The 23,424-nt window shown below is 41.4% G+C and overlaps 1 pseudogene; it reads right to left on the bottom strand.

The window, feature by feature from the left end:
- Positions 1 to 439: 439 nt before the first annotated feature.
- Positions 440 to 2,604, bottom strand: LOC129481890 (tubulin beta-8 chain-like; annotated as a pseudogene).
- Positions 2,605 to 23,424: the final 20,820 nt, after the last annotated feature.

Here is a 23,424-nt window from a genome sequence, read left to right as displayed (position 1 = left end):
AGCTGCTACCCTAGAAGTTTGGCACATGGGATAAGCCAAGGCTTGCCTTCAAGAACAGGTTTTCCACCACGTCGCTGCCCAAGGCCCAGGGCATCCCCAAGTTCATGTGACACCTGCTTGCCATGTCCACAGCCCATGCTGACCCCTCCTGAAGCCACTGGAATGCTTGCTTCTGGGCATGTGATAAGCCCAGACTGCTTCAGCCTTGCAGGACAACTATGCGCATCTGGCAGCAGTAGCCAGAGGGCCCATGGAAAATTGGAGGTGAAACCAGATGCTGTGAAAATACTTTATTAGGCAAAACTGCATACTACGAAAGTGCTTTAAAATGCAGCAGGAGGAGAGGTGAAGACACAAACGAACAAGTGCGTAGCCACACATGGCTGTCAGAACACAAGAATCCACACTGCTTCAACCCTTTACCTAGAAAAGGAAACTTCTAGGCCACCTCCTCCTCAGCACACTCCTCAAACTCCTCCTCCTCCTCGGCCTGGCAACCTGATATTGCTGATATTCAGACACCAGGTAGTTCATGTTGCTCTCGGCCTCTGTGAATTCTATCTCATCCATGCCCTCACCCGTGTACCAGTGGAAGAGGGCCTTGAGCCTGAACATTGCTGTAAACTGCTGAGACACGCTTAAAGAGCTCCTGGATGGCTGTGTTATTCCCGGTGAAGGTGGCAGACATTTTTAGCCCCTGGGGTGGGATGTCACAAATGGCTGTTTTTACATTGTTGGGGAGCCAGTCAGCAAAGTAGCTGCTGTTCTTATTTTGAATGTTCAACATTTGTTCATCCACCTCCCTCATGGACATGCAACCTCTGAAAATGGCAGCCACCGTTAGGTAGCAGCCGTGACGGGGGTCACAGGCAACCATCATGTTTTTAGCATCAAACATCTGCTGGGTAAGCTCAGCCAGTTAAGGCCCGGTACTGCTGGCTGCCCCGACTGGTCACTGGGGCAAAGCCAGGCATGAAGAAATGCAGCCAGGGAAACGGGACAATGTTCATGGCCAGCTTCCGCAGGTCAGCATTCAGCTGGCCTGGGAACCGCAGGCACGTGGTGACCCCACTCATGGTAACAGACACCAGGTGGTTCAGGTCACCGTAGGTGGGTGTGGGCAGTTTTAGGGTCCTGGAGCATATGTCATATAGCACTTCATTATCTATGCAAAAGGTCTCATCCGCATTTTCTATGAGCTGGTGGACTGAGAGGATGGCATTATAGGGCTCCACCACACTGTCTGACACCTTGGGCGAGGGCAGGATGCTGAATGTGTTTCTGATCCTGTCTGGGTACTCCTCCCGGATCTCACTGAGCAGAAGGGTACCCATCCCAGACCCAGTCCCCCCACCCAGGGAGTGAGTCAGCTGGAAACTCTGCAGGCAGTCACAGCTCTCAGTCTCCTTTCTGACAACGCCCATCACTGACCCCATCAGCCCCACGCCTTCTGCGGCGTAGTGTCCCTTGGCCCAGTTGTTTCTGGCCCCACACTGACCTGTAAAGACAGTACAGCCAGTCACTCGATGGCCAGGTGTACGGTCATCAGTGGTCACTACCATAATGAAAAAAGGGCCAAGTGCCACGTGTGAGGTGAGAGCACCATTCTCCCTGCAGGTGGAGCAAATGAAACCCCTCCCCCAGTTACAGGACAGCAGCTTCCCCTGTTAGGAATTAAGTCAGGAGTCAAACCTGAGATGGGCTAACAGACCTCACTGCGGGTGGATCCTATCCATTTTCAGGGAAGACAGTAGCCACGGCCCCAGCTCAGCTCAGCTCCCTGCAGGGAGTTTATATCAGTAGCTCCTCACCTTGAGGAGACACTCGGGCCTTCCTCCCAAAGCCGGTTTAGGAGAAGCAGATCGAGCAACTCGACGTGGAGGATAGGAGGGTGTTCAGGGGCCCTGGCTGCACAGTTCCCACAGCAATGACCTTGGGGCAACTCCTAGATTTTGAGCCGCCCTTACCCCAGTCCTCGCCGGCAGCTCACCGAAAAAGAAGGTGTCTGGCCTGAAGATCTGCCCGAAGGGCCCCGAGCGCACAGAGTCCATGGTGCCGGGCTCCAGATCCACAAGCCCAGCGTGGGGCACGTACCTCCCACCTGAGTGGGGTGGGAGAGCATGAGCGAACGGAGGGCCACGTTCCCAGGAGGGCAGTGTGGGAAGGAGAGGGTCCCACCACTGGCCTCATTGTAGTACACGTTGATGCACTCCAGCTGCAGGTGGCTGTCCCCATGGTGGGTGCCAGCGGAGTCAATGGCATGCTCATCAGAGATCACCTCCCAGAACTGCAAGAGATGGGAGGGGCCAGGGCTGAGTCACTGAGGCGCCCCAGCCCCTCTCTCACCCCCACCCTCATCCGCACCCCCATCCCTAGGCCACCGTGTCCCTGGGGTCCACCCCAGCCACCTCGCCAGCACCCAGTTCCACCACATCCCCGGCAGAGATCCCAAGGGCTGCAATGCAGGATCACCGCCTGGCCACTGCCAACATCTTCCCTGACCACCCAGCAGGCCTGGGCTGGGCCCTCAGAGCCCCAGCTGCCAACCTTGATGCCAATCTGGTTTCCGCACTCCCCGGCCTGCGTGAGCGCAATCTCCCTCATGGCCAAGGCAGGATTAGGACGGCAGGAGAAACGTGAGAAGGAGGAGCAGACGTGCAGCGACCCAATCCGCCCTCCGCCAACCCTTAAATATCCCCGCGCCCACCTCACTCAGCCTCAGATTGGGCTCCCAGAATAAGCAACAGCTTTGCTTCCACACAGGTGCACCCACCTGTGAATCCCTTGGCGTTGAACGTCTGTTGGAGAGCTCAGGTGCCCTTGCTGTGGTCCTTTCCACGTTGGGGAAAGCTGCTCAGGTGGAGAACTTCCTTCCACGTCTTTAGTGAGACTAGATCCTAGCTGAGCTGAAACTGAATTTTCCTCCCATGTGGGAGGGGAAGACTCTTGCTTCCATATTCACAGAGTGCCTTTGCACCTGTCCTAGATTGAGGACATATTTTTGTAATGGATGGGTCCTTTCATCTATTAGGAGATCTGTGGTTAGGAAAGGCCTTCCATATGTTAACTCAAGAGGACTTAAGTATAAGTTTTACTTTGGAGCAGTTCTAACCCACAGTAAGCTGTGGGTGTTAGAGACAGGCCTCTCATTTAGCGATAGTCTTCTTTAGAGTAGGATTAGTCCTTTCACCTTTCCAGAGGACTGCGGTCTCCACGCAGAGTGAAGGTGATATTGGATTCTTAAAGCTGAGGATGGGTGATGGGTTAAGCCTTCTGTGAAAGATGGGCCATTGTCACTTTGCAGGCTTTTAGATTACCCAAACTGAGGAGTTATTTTTTTCTGGTAAACATTTTTCAGATGGGGTGGGGAATGCCTCGATCTAACCAGTGAAGTTACCAGTAAGCATTAGCAAATATTTGAATCTACTGCAGAAAGGCATCGGGGTAAATTAGAGTTGCCAGTTCTCACCTGGATGGGTTCCTCAATTTTGGACAGGTTTAACTGGAGAAGGAGAAAATTGCTGGCTGTTTGGGTCATGTCAGGCACAGAGCTCACAGTGCTGAGTCACCTGTTTTAGTGTCTTGAAAATATTTACCCCTATAAACAAATGAGACATTGACAGAAACAAAGAATCCCTTCTAGAGTGAAAAGAATCATGAAAGTGCTGAGTTATATTCCTATGATTGGTACTTGGCATTAGTAATTTATTACCATCATTCAGCCAGCCAGAGGGGCCCTGGACTGAAATGCAACTCCTGGCCCATTTTTGTTCTTCTTCAGAGTATTCTGGCCCAGTTCTATGTATGCTGACCAGCACACCCATAAGCTTCGTTGGCCCTTTCAGTGCAGGAGCCTTGGCTGCGACATCTACAAGGGGATTTCCTTTTACACAGTCAGTCTCTCTTTTGATGTCCTCTGCAATTAATTATAGTCACTTTTTGGCAGCACAGCAGCATTTTAACAAGCTCAAAATCTGAATAATATATGGAAAAGCCCTTGGGAGTCAGGAGTCCCTACCCATTCCAAATTGCATCATAAGCATGAAGCACTAAAAAATCTTACTTGGAATCAGTGTAAATGTTAACTTTTAAATCCTTTCTCAACTGCAGGGGCCTAGTAAGTTCAATTAACTCAGCTTTTTGAGCTGAGGTCGAGGCCAGCAAGGCTTGTGCCTTGATTCTCTTGTGCTGACTAATAATAGCATATCTAGCCATCCTGTTTTCCCGATGCATAAAACAACTTGCATCTGTTAACCACTCTTCCTTGGGATGGTCAAGGGGCTTATCTCTCGTAAGTCTGGCCTGCTAGAATAAATTTGTTTCATAACCTGTGACATGCTTTTGCTGTGTCCCCAGTCAAATCTTGAATTGTAGCTCCCATAATTCCCATATATGGTGGGAGGGACCCAGTGGGAGGTAATTGAATCGGGGGATGGGTCTTTCCCATGCTGTTCTCATGACAGTGAATAAGTCTCATGAGATCTGATGGTTTAATTATTTATTTTTGAGATAGCCTCTTGCTCTGTTGCTCAGGCTGGAGTGCATTATCATGATCTTGGCTCACTGCAAGCTCTGAATCCTGGGTTCAAGCAATTCTCCTGTCTCAGACTCTCGAGTAGCTGGGATTACAGGTGCCCATTAACATGCCTGTCTAATTTTTGTACTTTTTGCATAGACGGGTTTTCACCATGTTGGCCAGGCTGGCCTCCATCTCCTCACCTCAGGTCATCCACTGCCTTGGCCTCCCAAAGTGCTGGGATTACAGCGGGTGGTTTTATAAAGGGGAGTTTCCCTACACAAGCTCTTTTGCCTGCTGCCACATAAGAGATGTGACTTTGCTCCTCATTTGCCTTCTGCCATGAGTGTGAGGCCTCCCTGACCATGTAGAACTGTGAGTCAATTAAACCTCTTTTCTTTATAAGTTACCCAGCCTGAGATATGTCTTTATTAGCAGCATGAGAACAGACTAATACAACCTGTATGCCAGAAACGCTGGGAACACCTGTGGACTCTGGCAGATAAGTAGCTGGGTTTATGGTTTGTCAGGCTTTAAGGGTTATGTCTGGAGTGTCTAGCAATAAGGCCTGACACTTTCATAAATATTCTCCTATTATCCACTGCTGCCCTCTAGCTTCTAGGACCACCTTCCCTTGCTGCGGGGTCAAAAACCTGTAGGTCCTGTTCTAATGTTAGTTTATTAGCTTTGCCTACTAGAAAAGTGGTAGCAGCAATAGCTCTCAGACATCAAGGCCACCCTGAGGCCACCTGGCCTATCTGCTTAGAAAATTAGGCTACTCTCCTTGGAATGTCCCCCAGTTTTGGGACAAGATTACCCAAGGCCTATGCCTTGCTTTTTGGCCACATAAAGAAAAAATGGTTCATCCAACTTGGGGACTCCCAGGGCTGCAGCAGAGCCCAATTTCTCCTTGAGAGTATTGAAGGTTTGCTTGCAGTTCTCATTACATTCTATGAGCTCTAAATCTTTCCCTTTAGTGTATCATATAAAGGCTTGGCTACATGTCCAAATCTGGGCACCCATAAGCAGCAGTACCCAGCCATCTCCTAAAAAAGCCCACAGTCATTTGTTGGACTGGGACCCTTGGGTGAATAAAATAACTTTTTCATCTTCTGGGGATGTTAGTCAGTTCCAGAGGTTAAGACAGATTACAAATATTTAAGTCTTTGAGTCAAAATCTGAGCCCTGTATGGTGATATCCTGTATCTGCAAGTTCCCAGGAAATTTACCAACTTAACAGCATTATTATTTGAGTCTTCTTTAGTTGGGCTAGCAATGAACAAGTCACCTACATACTGAATAATTGTGTACCTTTCTAATTGTAGATTCCTTAAATCCTTAGCTACAGCATTTTCAAATAAGTGGGGGCTATCCCAGAACCCTTCAGAGATGACTGTTCAGGTTAGTTTTGAGGCTGAATCCATATCTGGATCAGTCCATTCAAAGGCAAACATATTATGAATCTAGATGCATTGAGATGCAGAAAAATGCATCTTTCAGATTTAAGAATGTAAAGTAGCTTGCATCCCCTGTGACTTGGTAAGTTTTGGGGACAATGAGGTGTATGGAGACAACTGCATTCTGAATGCTCTAAGAGTTCTGACAAATCTGTACTTGCCATTAGGCTTTTTATCTGGTAACATGCGAGTATTGTAAGGAGACTCTCATGGCCTTCATAACTCGTATGGCAAGAATTTGGCAATAAGGTGTTGAATTTCCCCTCATGCTTCTTGCCTTAAAATGTATTGTCTCTTCTTAGGGTGAGGAGCACTAGGCTGAAGTTGGATTTGAATGGGGGAGGTGTTTAGTGCATTTTCCAGAGCCTGTGTGGCCCATACCTCAAGATTTATTTGAGACAATACCTCAGGTGGTAAATGTGGCAGCTCATTCTTAACTTCTTTTTTTTCCTCTGAGGGGTCAGGAAAAAAAGTGACACTTTCTATGCTTTATGATCCGTGAAGGTGACCATGACTTGGTCTCCTGAGTCAATAAACCTCTCCCCAGTAAGAGGTCAGGCATTCAGACAGTACTGAAAAAGCAGGTGAGAAGCCCAGAGGCCCTGGAGGACAACTTAGAAGATACGGAAAGGAGTATTTTTGGGCTTGTCCATCATGAGAAGACAGGAGCCCATTGTATTGAATCAGGACAGAGTCATCTGCTCCCACACCTAATACGAAGTTAATACTCCCACCTGCCACTTCAAGGGTCATCTGAGGCTCCTCCATCTCTCGATAGCTAAAAGTCCAATGGGAGCAGAGGCAGGAAGTATCAGGCCCTCCCACTTTTGAGTCTGCTGGTCTCTGATGATGGCTCCCTTGGAAGCACAGTGCATTTCTTTCGGCAGTGGCCGACCTTCTTACAGAAGGCACATTGATTTATATCCAAGGTACAGTGGTCCAGAGACACAGACTGGGACTTTCACCTTCTCACTTCCTCTGTGAGGGCTGGGGTTAAGGGGCTGCCTCTGAAGTGGTGGAGAGCACAAGGATGCAGCTAGAAGCTGGGCCTTTTGGGATATTTGGTTTATTTTATGTTTTCTCTGCCCTATTTCTGTGATGGAAAACTGCAAAATCCAAATCTAAAATCTGATCCATGGGAGTCCGGAAGCTTAAGGCTGCTTTTGGCGGCTTCCTGCAAATATTAGAAGCAGGCTGGGCTATAAAGTAAACTCCTAGCAATGCCTGTCCCTTCTTGGAGTAAGTGTCAGCGTTAGTGTATTTTCTCAAGGTCTAAATTATCCACCCTTGTAATAAGGCTAAGTTTTCATCTTTTCCGAGTAATTTTCCAGACTTTATAAAAATTAAAAAGCTTGGCCGGGCACGGTGGCTCACGCTTGTAATCCCAGCACTTTGGGAGGCCGAGGCGGGCGGATCATGAGGTCAGGAGATCGAGACCACGGTGAAATCCCGTCTCTACTAAAAAAAAAATACAAAAAATTAGCCGGGCGTGGTGGCGGGCGCCTGTAGTCGCAGCTACTCGGAGAGGCTGAGGCAGGAGAATGGCGTGAAGCAGGGAGGCGGAGCTTGCAGTGAGCCGAGATTGCACCACTGCACTCCAGCCTGGGTGACAGAGCGAGACTCCGTCTCAAAAAAAAAAAAAAAATTAAAAAGCTTTATCACACATTTTTATTCCTTCAAGGAGTCAAATGATCATAATTTTTTCTCTCTGTATCCCACTTTCTTCCTAATTGGTCTTTTCTAGATTCTAGTTCTCTTTTGGGTCCTAGTCAGGCACTGCTGTGCCTCCTACTTGATAGATGTCATGTCCCTGGTTGCAGGCTGCCAGCCTATTAGCATGTGCTCTAGCCACTCCCGTAACACACTGCTTTTCTTTTTTATTTTTTTATTATACTTTTTAAGTTTTAGGGCACATATGCACCACGTGTAGGTTTGTTACATATGTATACATGTGTCACGTTGGTGTGCTGCACCCATTAACTCATCACTTAGCACTAGGTATATCTCCTAATGCTATCCCCCCCTTCTGTCACCCCACAACAGGCCCCAATGTGTGATGTTCCCCTTCCTGTGTCCATGTGTTCTCATGGTTCAATTCCCACCTATGAGTGAGAACATGCTGTGTTTGGTTTTTTGTCCTTGCGATAGTTGGCTGAGAATGATGGTTTCCAGCTTCATCCATGTCCCTACAAATGACATGAACTCATCCTTTTTTATGGCTGCATAGTATTCAATGGTGTATATGCGCCATATTTTCTTAATCCAGTCTATCGATCGACACTTGGGTTGGTTCCAAGTCTTTGCTATTGTGACTAGGGTTGCAATAAACATATGTGTGCATGTGTCTTTATAGCAGCATGATTTATAATCCTTTGGGTATATACCCAGTAATGGGATGGCTGGGTCAAATGGTATTTCTAGTTCTAGATCCTGGAGGAATAACCACACTGTTTTCCACAATGGTTGAACTAGTTTACAACCCCAACAACAATGTAAAAGTGTTTCTATTTTTCCACATCCTCTCCAGCACCTGTTGTTTCCTGACTTTTTAATGATCGCCATTCTAACTGGTGTGAGATGGTATCTCACTGTGGTTTTGATTTGCATTTCTCTGATGGCCAGTGATGATGAGCATTTTTTCATGTGTCTGTTGGCTGCATAAATGTCTTCTTCTGAGAAGAGTCTGTTCATATCCTTCACCCACTTTTTGATAGGATCGTTTGTTATTTTCTTCCAAATTCGTTTGGGTTCATTGTAGATTCTGGATATTAGACCATTGTCAGATGAGTAGATTGAAAAATTTTCTCCCATTCTGTAGGGTGCCTGTTCACTCTGATGGTAGTTTCTTTTGCTGTGCAGAAGCTCTTTAGTTTAATTAGGTCCCACTTGTCAATTTTGGCTTTTGTTGTCATAGCTTTTGGTGTTTTAGACATGAAGTCTTGCCCATGCCTATGTCCTGAATGGTATTGCCTAGGTTTTCTTCTAGGGTTTTTGTGGTTTTAGGTCTAACATTTAAGTCTTTAATCCATATTGGATTAATTTTTGTATAAGGTGTAAGGAAGGGATCCAGTTTCAGCTTTCTACATAGGCCTAGCCAGTTTTCCCAGCACCATTTATTAAATAGGGAATCTTTTCCCCATTTCCTGTTTTTTGTCAGGTTTGTCAAAGATCAGATAGTTGTAGATATGCGGCATTATTTCTGATGGCTCTGTTCTGTTCCATTGGTCTATATCACTGTTTTAGTACCAGTACCATTCTGTTTTGGTTACTGTAGCCTTTTAGTTTGAAGTCAGGTAGTGTGATGCCTCCAGCTTTCTTCTTTTGCTTTAGGATTGACTTGGCAATGCAGGCTCTTTTTTGGTTCCATATGAACTTTAAAGTAGTTTTTTCCAGTTCTGTGAAGGAAGTCATTGGTAGCTTGATGGAGATGGCATTGAATCTATAAATTACCTTGGGCAGTATGGCCATTTTCACAATATTGATTCTTCCTACCCATGAGCATGGAATGTTCTTCCATTTGTTTGTATCCTCTTTTATTTCATTGAGCAGTGGTTTGTAGTTCTCCTTGAAGAGGTCCTTCACATCCCTTGTAAGCTGGATTCCTAGGTATTTTATCAACCAAATAAAGTCCAGGACAAGATGGATTCACAGCCGAATTCTGCCACAGGTACAAGGAGGAGCTGATACCATTCCTTCTGAAACTATTCCAATCAATAGAAAAAGAAGGAACCCTCCCTAACTCATTTGATGAGGCCAGCATTATCCTGATACCAAAGCCTGGCAGAGACACAACAAAAAAAGAATTTTAGACCAATAACCCTGATGAACATCAGTGCAAAAATCCTCAATAAAATACTGGCAAACCAAATCCAGCAGCACATCAAAAAGCCTATCCACCATGATCAAGTGGGCTTCATCCCTGGGATACAAGGCTGGCTCAACATATGCAAATCAATAAACGTAATCCAGCATATAAAAAGAACCAATGACAAAAACCACATGTTGATCTCAATAGATACAGAAAAGGCCTTTGACAAAATTCAACAACCCTTCAATGTAAAAGCTCTGAATAAATTAGGTATTGATGGGACGTATCTCAAAGTAGTAAGAGCTATCTATGACAAACCCACAGCCAATATCATACTGAATGGGCAAAAACTGGAAGCGCTCCCTTTGAAAACTGGCACAAGACAGGGATGCCCTCTCTCACCACTCCTATTCAACATAGTTTTGGAAGTTCTGGCCAGGGCAATCAGGCAGGAGAAGGAAATAAAGGGTAGTCAATTAGGAAAAGAGGAAGTCAAATTGTCCCTGTTTGCAGATGACAAGATTCTATATCTAGAAAACCCATCGTCTCAGCCCAACATCTCCTTAAGCTGATAAACAACTTTAGCAAAGTCTCAGGATACAAAATCAATGTGCAAATATCATAAGCATTCTTATACACCAATAACAGACAAACAGAGAGCCAAATCATGAGTGAACTCCCATTCACAATTGCTTCAAGAGAATAGCACACTGCTTTTCTACCATGCAGCAGGTAAACATAAATATATGCAAATCTTGCCTGGTCAGATCATACATCAAGGTTAGCCTCTTAAATTTGTCTATGAATTTTCCTGGCACCTCTGAAAACTGTTTTAGTTTTTCCTTGCATATGGCTAATTCAGACATAGAAAAGGGTACATATACCTATATAGTGTCCCTATTATCATTGGTCACTTCCCAGAGAGGGTAAACATTCAACTTTGCCAGCTGATAAGAGACCCCACTGCCTGTTGTTCTGGTGAAGCTTGGGTGTTTCAAGAGTGGGGTATGTATGTAAGACAGGACTTGAAGGGCAGGGAGAAGATGATGACCAGACACTAGATAACTCTGGAAAACTAGAAGAAGTTAATAACATGTTGCACACCTCCCAGAACTGGAAGGAATCTTACTGTGTTATTATGGGGTGCTCGGACTGGCAAGGGGAGTTCAGACCCAGCTAAGAAAAGCCTAATACTAAGAGGCACTTGCATTAAAAGGGTAATCAATTATGTTTCGTCCCTATTTTGTCTTTTCCTCCATCAAACATATAGAAGCCCATTTTAATTTTTTATCCTGACCAAGCATCAGAGAAGCCTATATGTAAAGTATTTCCTTCCATTTAGTTTCTCTTCTATAAAACAAATAAAGCTGCAAAAAAAAGGAGTCAGACTGAACAGGGGAAACGGGAAGGCTGTAACTTGTATATTGTAATATATTAGTCCATTTTCACACTGCTATGACAAAACTGACAAAACTCTTTCAGGAAAAAAGTGAATGCTGGGTTTAGAAAATAGGGTCGAGCTGCCCTATACCAGCTCATCAAAGATGACCTTATAGTTAAGAAATGAGAGAAAACCGTTAAGAAAAAGTCTCATGTTCTCCATCTTGAGGCTAATTGTTTGCAGAGGGTTGTTATAAAAGAGGCTGTCACTAAACAGGCATATCTGATCTTATCATGTAGGGCTGTTAAATACCACATTTCAACTTCTAGAAATAATGATGGAGAGGTTAATGCCGATTTTTTTCTGATAATTAAAGTACAAAAATACTAGGTTCCAGGACATCTCTTATTTTCAGTGTCACTTGGACCAGTGGCAAATTAAATAAGCAATCAGCTAAAAGTCAGAGGATCGCTGAGGAAAGTAAAACCTAAACTGGTTGGGGCCACTTTCTTGGGGCAGCCTCCAGGCTACTACAAAACAGAGATGGTGAGCAGAAAGGTGACAAGATGCAGAGCACTCAGGTGAGGGACAGAGAGCACAAGGTGGACAATCCAAATGAGAAAGTGGTAAACATCTTGTTTAGCCAAATCCATTCCTCTCAATATTCCCGCGGGACTCTAACCCTGTGAGCTTGGCCTCTAATCTGAGTATGATGCCTCTGGGCCTCTAACTTTTGGGGCTGAGTCTCCCACCCTAACATTATCACCTAGAGTCTCTCACTTAAGTAGTAGTGGATAATCATTCTTGCCCACCAGAATGGCTTCACAACTCTAAAAGACGGCCCACTTGCCAGGTGTCAGCTGATTGATTCTGTGTGGATTTTTTCCTTGGAGTGGGAGTTTTGTCATGGTGTCCATTCAAGGTGTTGTTGAAAGATTTTACTGGAAAAGAGGTTCCTGATACACACCACAAAGTAGGATTCTTAGATCTTGTGCAGGAAAAAATTTGAGGTGAGTCAGAGAGCACAGTGAAAGAAGCAAGTTTACTAGAAATGACTCCGTTAGAGTTGGACATCCTCAGAAAACAAGAGAAGGAATGCATTGTCTTTTGTTAGTGTCTCCGCTTATAGGTAACTTAAAGAGAAAGAGTTATAATTAAACTTGGAAGGTGCAGATGTACTCACTAAAGTCAGGGCTATTTGTTTTAACAATGACCATTAACCCGTTGACCTAAGCTAGCTCATTAATGTTATCATTACAAAAAAAATGCTGCACTCCTAGGACATCTATACATTTTTCAGGCTTAGTGGAAGATGGCTTGTATGGCCACAAATATTCTGCAATTGTAATTTGTGGCCAGCTAAAAAATGTGGCTATTTTCAGACCATGAGTATTAATCTTCTAGATGCCCTGTGAGTACCCAGCTACTCATATTAAGATAGAGAATTCTAGTCATGTTTATTAAACTAGATGCTTAGTAACCATGAGTTCCTCTAACACAACAAGTCTACTCCTCAAGCAGAAAATGTATTTCTCAGGAATTTTGTGCATTTTGTTTGATGGAATTTGGTATGTTTACTAAAATGGCAGAAAAGAGTGAAATTAGTCCTCAAAGATTTCTCAAGTTTGGATATAAAGTAAACAAAATGATTATAGGTAATATGCAAGTTGATACAGTTGATATTCAAAAGAAATTTTATTTTATTTGAAACACAATGAGATTTTTATTTTTACTTATTTATTGTTATTATTATTTTGAGACAGAGTCTTCTCTGTTTCCCAGGCTGGAGTGTAGTGCACCATCTTGGCTCACTGAAACCTCTGCCTCCCAGGTTCAAGCAATTCTCCTGCCTCAGCTTCCCAAGTAGCTGCGATTACAGGCATGCATCAACACACCCAGCTAATTTTTGTATCTTTAGTAGAGATGGGGTTTCACTCTGTTGGCTGGGCTGGTCTCAAACCCCTGACAACAAGAGATCTGCCCACCTTGGCCTCCCAAATTGGTGAGATTACAGGCATGAGCCACCGCTCCCAGCCACAATGAGATTTTTAAATAATTCTAACTGATTTCTTGCTGTCAAGCAGGGAGCTGAGCAAATTCAACAGATCATGGGCCTAAAGTAGGAGAAGACTGAGGACAAACTCTAGAATGCATGTGATTAAATTAATTACAATTGAAATCAAATCAAATTTAATAAGGCCGTACCTCTTAGTTTCAAGATATTTCCCCTCATTTTGAAATGTGGTGTTATTCAGTGGAAAAGAAAACCAGTGTTTATCTCCAGAGTAAAGAACAGGGTTCCCTGCAGGGATTGATTGACTGAGAGCTATGGCTCAGGATTAAAAATCCTTCTTTTTTCCAATTACAAACTAAAAATAAATTTTGTCATAAAAGAGGCTGTCACTAAACAGTCATATCTGATCTTATCATGTAGGGCTGTTAAATACCACATTTCAACTTCTAGTCATAATGATAGAGAGGTTATTGCTATAAACTAAACTAAAAATAAATAAACTAAAAATAAATTTCTAAGCCCCTATTGACTAAATGGACACCTCTCCTTGGATGATGACCTTCCAAAGTTAATCCGTAAAGCTAGTTCAAGCCATGGGTCACACATGCCTCATTATACTCTCCTCCCTTTGGTTTTAATTTTAATTTCAATTTTCAATTTATTTTTGTGGGTACATAGTTGGTGTATATATTTAACATATTTTGATATTGGCATGCAATGAGTAATGCATAATAAAAAATGGGGTATCCATCCCCTCAAGCATTTATAGCTTGTGTTATAAACAATCCAATTATACTCTTTTAGTTTTTAAGAATGTAGAGTTAAATTATTTTTGACCATAATCACCTTGTTGTGCTATCAAATACTGTCTTATTCATTCTTTCTAATAATTTTTTGTACCCATTTCGCATCCCCACTATCCCCTGTTCCCTCACTGCCCTTCCCAGCCTCTGGTAACCATCCTTATACTCTCTATCTCTATGACACCAATTGTTTTGAATTTTAGCACCCATAAATAAGTGAGAACATGTGACATTTGTCTTTCTGTGCCTGACTTATTTTACTTAACATAAAGACTTTCAGTTCCATTTATGTTATTGCAAATGGCAGGCTCTCATTCTTTCTTAGAGCTGAGTAGTACTCCATTGTGTATATGTACCACATTTTCTCTATCCAGTCAGCTGTTGAGGGACATTTAAGTTCCTTCCAAATCTTGGCTATTATAAACACTGCTGTAGCAAATATGAGAGTGCCAATATGTCTTTGATTTACCAATTTTATTTCTTTTAGGCATATACTAAGCAGTGGGATTGCTGGACCATATAGTAGCTCTATTTTTAGTTATATCAGGAACATCCAAACAGTCCTTAATTGTGCTCCCAGCAACAGTGTACAAGGGTTCCCTTCACTCCACATACTCACCAGCATTGGTTTTTGACTGACTTCTGGATAAAAGCCATATTAACTGGGGTGAAATGATATCTCATTTTGGGTTTGATTTGCATTTCTATGATAATCAGTAATGTGTAGCACCTTTTCATTTGCCTGCTTGACATTTGTATGTCTTCTTTTCATAAATGTCTATTTAAATTTTTTGTCCACTCTTTAATTGGATTACTATATTTTTTATAGAATTTTTTGAACTTAATATATTGTAGTGTATTAGTCTGTTTCAGCACTGCTATAAAAAATACTCAAGACTGGGTTATCTATTTATTTAATGAGATGAAGTCTTGATCTGTTGCCCAGGCTGAAGTGCAGTGGTGCAATCTCTGCTCACTGCAACCTCCACCTCCTGGTTCAACCAATTCTCTGCCTCAGCCTCCTGAGTAGCTGGGATTACGGGCACCTGTCACCATGCCTGGCTAATTTTTGTATTTTTAGTAGAGACAGGGTTTCACCATCTTGGCCAGGCTGGTCTTGAACTCCTGACCTCGTGATCCACCCAACTCAGCCTCCCAAAGTGGTGAAATTGCAGGCATGCACCACCGCATCTGGCAAGACTGGGTAATTTATAAAAGAAATGGGTTTAATTGACTCACAGTTCCACATGGCTTGGCAAGCCTCAGGAAACTTACAATCATGGCAGATGGGGAAGCAGACACCTTTTACATGACAGCAGGTGAGACAGCATGTATGTGAAGCAAAGGGGGAAGAGTCCTTTATAAAACCATCAGATCTCATGAGAACTCACTCATTATCAGAAGAATAGTATGGGGGAAACATCCCCATGATCCAATCACCTTCTACCAAGTCTCTCCCTCAAAACCTAGGTATTACAATTCAATATGAGATTTGGGTGGGGACACAAAGCCTAACCATATCATGTAGCTATTCTTTGCTTTTCAGATGGATAATTTACAAACATTTTCTCCCATTCTGTGGATTTTCTCTTCACTTTGTTTATTGTTTCCTTCACTTTAAAAAAGTTTTCTGACTTGCTGTAATCCCATTTGCCCATGTTTGTTTTGGTTGTCTGTGCTTATGGGGCATTATTTAAGAAATTTTTGCCCAAACCAATGCTCTAAAGAGTTTCCCCAATGTTTTATTGTAAAAGTGTGGTAGTTTGAGATGTTAGGTTTAAGTCTTTAATTCATTTTAATTTGATTTTTGTATGTGGCAAGAAATAGGGTTCTAGTTTTATTCTTCTGCCTATGGCTTGCCAGTTTTCCCAGCCCTATTTATTACAAAAACTGTCTTATTTTTATTGTATGTTCTTGGCAGTTTTGGTGGAAATAAGTTTAGTTTAGCTGTATGAGTTTGTTTCTAAGGTCTCTATTTCACTCCATTTGTCTTTATGTCTGTTTTTATGCTAGTGTCATGCTGTTTTAATTACTATAACTTAGTAGTATAATTTAAAACCAGGTAATGGAATTCCTCCAGTTTTGTTTTATATACTCAGCATAGCTTTGACTATTATGGTGTTTTGTGACAGATCCATATAAATTTCAGAATTTTTTTTCTATTTCTGTGAAGAATGTCTTTTTTGTTGTTTTTTTTTAAATGGCGTCTCACTCTGTCACCTAGACTGGAGTGCAGTGATGCGATCTCGGCTCACTGCAACCTCTGCATCCTGGGTTCAAGCAATTATCTGCCTCAGCCTCCTGAGTAGCTGGGAAGGCACCCGCCACCATGCCTGGCTAATTTATTTGTATTTTTAGTAGAGATGGGTTTCACCAAGTTGGCCAGGCTGGTCTTGAACTCCTGACCTCATGATCCACCCACCTCAGCCTCCCAAAGTGCTGGGATTACAGGCATGAGCCACTGCCCCTGGCCTGTTACTTTGATAGAGGTGGCATGAAATGTATAGATTGCTTTGGATTGTATGGATTTTAGAAAAATACTGATTCTTCCAATCTGTGAACATAAAAATACCTTTCCAATTTTTGGGTCCTCTTTCATTTCTTTTATCAGTGTTTTACAGTTTTAACTGTTGGGAACTTTTATTTCCTTGGTAAGTTCCCACACATTCTGTTTTATTTGTGGCTATTGCAAATAGTTTTACATTTTTGAATTCTTTTTCAGTTTGTTGACTGTTGGCATATAGAAATCCTACTGATTTGTACATGTTGATTTTGTTTTCTGCAAATTTACTCAAGTTATTACTTCTAATAGTTTTTTGGTGGATGTATTAGGCCATCCTCACATTGCTATAAAAAATAATCAGTGACTGGTTAATTCATAAAGAAAATAGATTTAATTGGTTCACGGTTCTACAGGCTGTACAGAAAGCATAGCACTGGCTTCTGCTTCTGCAGAAGCCTCTGACAACTGACAAGGTGAAAAAATGAACCCGGTGCTTGCACATCACATGGTAAGTGCGAGGGCAGAGGGTAAGTGCTACACACTTATAGATAGCCAGCTCTCATGAAAACTTACTATTGTGGGAATGGCACCAAAGAAAATGATGCTAAACTCTTCATGGAAATCCTGCCCTCATGATTCAATCACCTCCCCACTGGGCCCATTTCCAACATTGAGGATTACATTTCAATATAAGGTTTTGATGGGAACATACACCCAAACTATATCATTTTGCCCCTGGCCATTCCAAATCTCATATCCTTCCCATATTTCAAAATACAATCATGACTTACCAATAATTCCCAAAGTCTTAACTCATTTCAGCCTTAACTCAAAAGTCAAAAGTCTCATCTAAGACAAAGCTAGTTTATTCCTTCTATAAGTCTGTAAAATAAAAAAACAAGTTAGATACTTCCAAGATACAAATGAGGCAGAGGCATTGGATAAATACTCCTATTCTAAAAGGAAGAAATCAGCCAAAAGAAAGGGGCCACAGGGCCCACGAAAGTCTGAAACCCAGAAGGGGAGTTATTGAATTGTAAGGCTCCAAAATAATTATTTTTGACTTTGTGTCCCATTTCCAGAGAACACTAATGCCTTGGGAGGGTTCAACCTTGTGACTTTGCATGGTTCAGCCCCCATAGCTGTTTCCATGGGCTGGCATTCTGTGCCTCTGTCTGGTATTGTGTGTCTCTGGCTTTTCCAGGTGAAATGTGCAAGCTGTAGCTAGATCTACCATTCTGGGGTCTGTAGGACAGTGATCTTCTCCTCACAGATCTACTAGGCCATGCCCCAGTGGGGAGACTGCTTGCGACTGTCACCCCACAATTCTTTTCTCCATTGTTTTAGTAGAGGTTCTCCATGAGGGCTCCATCCCTGCAGCATGCTTCTGCCTGTACACCCTGGCTTGTTCACACATCCTTTGAAATAAAGGTGGAGGCTCCCAAGTCTCAACTCTTGCATTTTGTACACCCACAGGCCTAACACCACATGGAATCTACCAAGGCTTATGGCTTGCACCCTCTGAAGCAGTGAATGGAGTTGTAACTGGGTCAATTTGACCTACACCTGGAGCTAAAGCAATGGTCAGGGTGCAGGGAGCCATGTTCCAAAGCTACCCAAGGCAGCAGGTCCTGGGCCTGATCCCAGATACTATTCTCTTCTTTTAGGCCTCAGGGCCTGTGATGGGGAGCTGCCTTTCAGATTTCTAAAATGCCTTCAATTCCTCTTTCCCATTGTCTTGGCTATCAACACTTACTTTTTTTTAGGTTATACAATTATCTCTAACAAGTTGTTGCTCCATAGCCTGCTTGAGTTCCTCTCTTATAAAATCTTTTTATTTTTTAGCCACATGACTAGGCTGCAGTGTTTTCAAGTTTTACACTGTGCTTCCCTTGTGAGTATAAGTTATAGCTTATATATATATTTTTTTTGCTAGATCACGTGAGCATAGATTGTTAGACGCAGCCAGGCAACATCTCAAATGCTTTGCGGCTTAGACATTTTTCCAACAGAAACCCTAAATCATCAATTTCAAAATCAAAGTTTTATATATCCCTAGGGCATGACAGAAATTCAGCCAACCACTTTGCTAAGACAACACGCATGACCTTTGTTTCAGTCCTAATAAGTTTCTAATTTTATCTGAGACCTCCTCAGCCTGGCCTTCAGTGTCCAGATCACTTTCAGCATTTTGGTCACAGCCATTCAACCAGTCTCTAAGAAAATCTCAACTTTCCCTCATTTTTCTGTCTTCCTCTGAATCCTACAAACTCTTCCAACCTCTGCCTGTTTACTCAATTACAAAGCTGATTTCACATTTTCAGGTATTATTATAACAATTTTTCACTCCTTGGTGCCAATTTTCGCTATTAAGTTATTTTTGCACCACTGTAAGAGTGGCAATGCATAATTTATTTTTTAAAAAGCAGGTTTAAGTGGCTCATGGTTCTACAGGATGTAGAGAAGACACAGCACTGGCATATGCATCTGGGGAGGCCTCTGGAAGTTTACAGTCATGGCAGAAGTTGAAGCAGAATCTTGCACATTATAGGGCAGAAAGCAGGAGCAAAAAACAGAGGGGCGAGTTGTTACACACTTTTAAATAACCAGATCGTATAGGAATTCACTCACTATTATGAGGATAGTACCAAATGGGATGGTCCTAAGCCATTTCTGAGTAATCCACTCCGATGGCTAAATCACCTTTCACTGGGCCCACCTCCAACGTTGAGAATTACATTTAAATATGAGATTTGGGAGGGGACAGACATTCAAACACTATCAGAGGAGTCTTTATGTTTTTTCAAATATAAGATTATATCATTGGCAAAAAAAGATAATTTGACTTCTTTTCCAATGTGGATGTATTTTATTGCTTTCTCTTGTCTGCTTGTTCCAGATAGGACTTTCAGAATTATGTTGAATAACAATGGTAAAAGTGGACATTCTTGTCATCTTCCAGATTTTAGAGGAAAGGCTTTTAGTTTTTCTCCACTTAGTATGATACTAGCTGTGGGTCTGTCATATATGACTTTTATTATGATGAGGTATGTTCATTCTATACCCTGTTTTCAAAGAGTTTTTTGTAATTAAAGAATATTAAATTTTATCAAATAATTTTTTAGCATAATTGAAATGATTATATGGATTTTGTCCTTTTTTTTGAGATGAAATCTCCCTCTGTCACCCAGGCTGGAATGCAATGGTGTGATCTCAGCTCACTGCAACCTCTGCCTCCTGGGTTCAAGTGATTCTCCTGCTTCAGCTTCCCAAGTAGCTGGGATTACAGATGCCCACCACTGTGCCTGGTTAATTTTTGTATTTTTAGTAGAGACGGCGTTTTGCCATGTTGGCCAGACTGGTTTCAAACTCCTGAACTCAGGTGATCTGCCCACTTCGGCTTCCCAAAGTGCTGGGATTACAGGCCTGAGCCACTGTGCCCCACCCCTTCATTCTGTTTATCTTATGTATCACACTGATTGATCTGAATGTTGAACCATCCTTGCATTACTGGGATAAATCCCACTTGGTCATTATGAATTACCTATCTATGTATTGTTTAATTGAGTTTGTTAGGTGTTTTGCAAATTTTTGTACCAATATTCTCAGATATGGGACTGTAGTTTGCTTTTTTAATCTGTCTTTGTCTGGTTTTGATATCAGGGTAATACTAGCCTCAAAGAATGAGTTTGGAAATATTCTTTCCTTCTCTATTTTTCAGTCTGCTCCTACTGACTTTTTTATTAAGGCTTTAATTTTGTTAATTGTTATTGGTCTGTTCAGGTTTTAGATTCTTTCCTAGTTCAATCTTAGTAAGCTGTGTGTGTCTAAGAATTAATTTCCTCTAGGATTTCTAATTTGTTGGCACACAATTGCTGATAGGAGCCACTAATTATCTTTTGATTTTCTGAAGCATTACTTATAATGTCCCCTTTTTCACCTCTGATTTTACTAATTTGTATCTTCTCTGTTTTTTAGTTAGCCTGTCTAACTATTTGTCAATTGTTTTACTTTTCAAACAATTACCTTTTTGTTTCATTAATCTTTTGCATTGTTTTCTTCATTTTAACTTTATTCCACTGTAATCTTTATTATTTATTTTATTCTAATTTTGGGTTTGGTTTGGCCTTTTTATTCTAGTTAATTAAGATGTATTGTTAGGTTATTTATTTGAAGCTTTTCTGTTTTTTATGTAGGCACTTACAGTTATAAATTTTCCTTTTATAATAGTACATCTTTTACTATATTCCATAGATTTTGCTATGCTATGTTTCCATTATCATTTGTTTCAATAAATTTTTCTGTTTTCTTCTTAACTTTTTTATCAGCCTACTAATCATTCAGGAGCATATTGTTTAATGTCCATGTATGTGTATAGTTTCTGAAATTCCTTTTTTAATTGATTTCTAGTTTTATTCCCTGTAGTCACAGAAAATGGTTGATATTACTTCAATTTTTTGGAATGTTTTTAGACTTGTTACTTAACATATGGTCTATCCTAGAGAATAACCCATGTGCTGAGGAGAAGAATGTTTATTCTGCAGCTGTTACCTGAAATTTTCTGTAAATATCTATTAGGTTCATTTGTTCTATAGTGCAGATTGTCTGATGTTTCTTTGTTGATTTTCTGTCTGGAAGGTCTATCCAATGACTAAAATGGGATGTTGAAGTGTCCAGCCATTATTGTATTGAGGTCTCTTTCTTTAGCCTTATAATATTTGCTTCATTTATCTAGGTGCTTTATTGTTGGGTGCATATATATTCTCAATTATTATATCCTCTTGATGAATTGATCTCTTTATTATTATATAATGACTTTTTAATCTCTTTCTACTGTCTTTTGTTGCAATCTATTTTTGTCTGCTATAAGTATAGCTATTTCTGCAAATAACTCAAACAAATTTACAAGAAAAAAACAAACAACCCCAGTGGGTGAAGGATATGAACAGACACTTCTCAAAAGAAGACATTTATGCTGCCAACAGACACATGAAAAAATGCTCATCATCACTGGCTATCAGAGAAATGCAAATCAAACCACAAGGAGATACCATCTCACACCAGTTAGAATGGTGATCATTAAAAAGTCAGGAAACAACAGGTGCTGGAGAAGATGTGGAGAAATAGGAACACTTTTACATTGTTGGTGGGACTGTAAATTAGTTCAACCATTGTGGAAGACAGTGCGGTGATTCCTTAAGGATCTAGAACTAGAAATACCATTTGACCCAGCCATCCCATTACTGGGTATATACCCAAAGGATTATAAATCATGCTGCTATAAATAAATGGAGGTTTTCTAAATAGATCTTCATTAATGTTGAAAGAACGAGGTTTTAAGTCTTGGTCTCAGCCAAAAGGAATTCCTCGCATACTCAGGAGGGATGAAACACTTGCATTGTTACGTTAGATATTCTTAGAGAGAAAGAGGACCATGTATAATGGAAAATTGCTAACTTTGCCTCAGGGAGACCAGGTTGATTCACTGAGAAAGTTTGAATTGGTTTAGAAAGCATACTTCTGAGTTTTCTAGAAGGAGAAAAGTTAGAATAGGGCATAAGAAATAATGCCCACATCAAAAAGTTAGAAAGATCTCAAGTTAACAATCTAACATCACAACTGAAAGAATTAGGGAAGCAAGAAGAATTCAACCACAAAGCTTATAGAAGACAAAAAATAACTAAAATCAGAGCAGGATTGAAAGAAATAGAGACATGAAAAACTGTTCAAAAAAATCACTTAAAGTTTTTTGAAAAAAATTAATAAGATAGATAGGGTACTAGCTAGATGAACAAAGAAGAAAAGAGAGGAGATTCAAATAAACAAAATTAGAAATGATGAAGGGAGTGTTACCACTGACCCCAGAGAAATAAAAATAACAACCAGCAACTACTATGAACACATCTACACACACAAACTAGAAACCCTAGTAGAGATGGATACATTCCTGGCCATATACACCATCTCAAGACTGAACCAGGAAGAAACTGAGTCCCTAAACAGACCAATAATGAGCTCCAAAAGATTGAATCAGTAGTAAATAGCCTACCAACTAAAAAAATTAAAAAATAAGCTAAGGACCTTATAGATTAATAGTCAAATTTTAACAGATATATGAAGAAGAGCCAGTACCCTTCCTACTAAAACTATTTCAAGAAATAGAGGAGGAGGGACTCCTCCCCAACTTGTTCTATGAGGCCAGCATCCCCTGATACCAAAGCCTGGCAGTGACACAACAAAAAAAAAAAGCTTCAGGCCAGTATCCTTGATGAACATCCATTCAATAATCCACAACAAAATCCTTGAAAACCAAATCCAGCAACACATAAAAGGGCTAATTCACCACAGTGAAGTAGGCTTCTTCTCTGGAATGGAAAGTTGGTCCATCATGGGCAAATCAATAAAATGTGATTCATAACATAGATAAAACTAAAGACAAGAACCACGTGATTGTCTCAATAGATGCAGAAAAGCCTTCAGTAAAATTCAGCAATGCTTCATGTTAAAAAGTCTCAATAAATGAGGTATTGAAGGAACATACCTCAAAATAATAAAGGTCACCTATGACAAATTCACAGCCAACATTATATGAAATGGGCAAAGTCTGGAAGCATTCTTGAAAACCAGCAGAAGACAAGGATGCCCTCTCTCACCACTCCTATTCAACACAGTATTAGAAGTCCTTGCTAGAGCAATCAGACAAGAGAAAGAAATAAAATGTATTTAAATAGAAAGAGAAGTCCAACTACCTCTGTTTGCAGACAATGTAATTCTCTATCTAAACCCTATAGTTATGACCCAAAAGCTCCTTAAGCTGATAAACAACTTCCACACAGTTTCAGGATACAAAATCAATATACAAAATTTTCTAGCATTCCTATACACCAAGAAGAGCCAAACTAAGATCCAAATCAGAGAGGCAATTTTATTCACAATTTCGCC

The sequence above is a fragment of the Symphalangus syndactylus genome, chromosome 5, assembly GCF_028878055.3.
Source record: "Symphalangus syndactylus isolate Jambi chromosome 5, NHGRI_mSymSyn1-v2.1_pri, whole genome shotgun sequence".
In the NCBI taxonomy this organism is placed as follows: domain Eukaryota; kingdom Metazoa; phylum Chordata; class Mammalia; order Primates; family Hylobatidae; genus Symphalangus; species Symphalangus syndactylus.
This window is presented reverse-complemented; position numbering and strand designations above follow the sequence as displayed.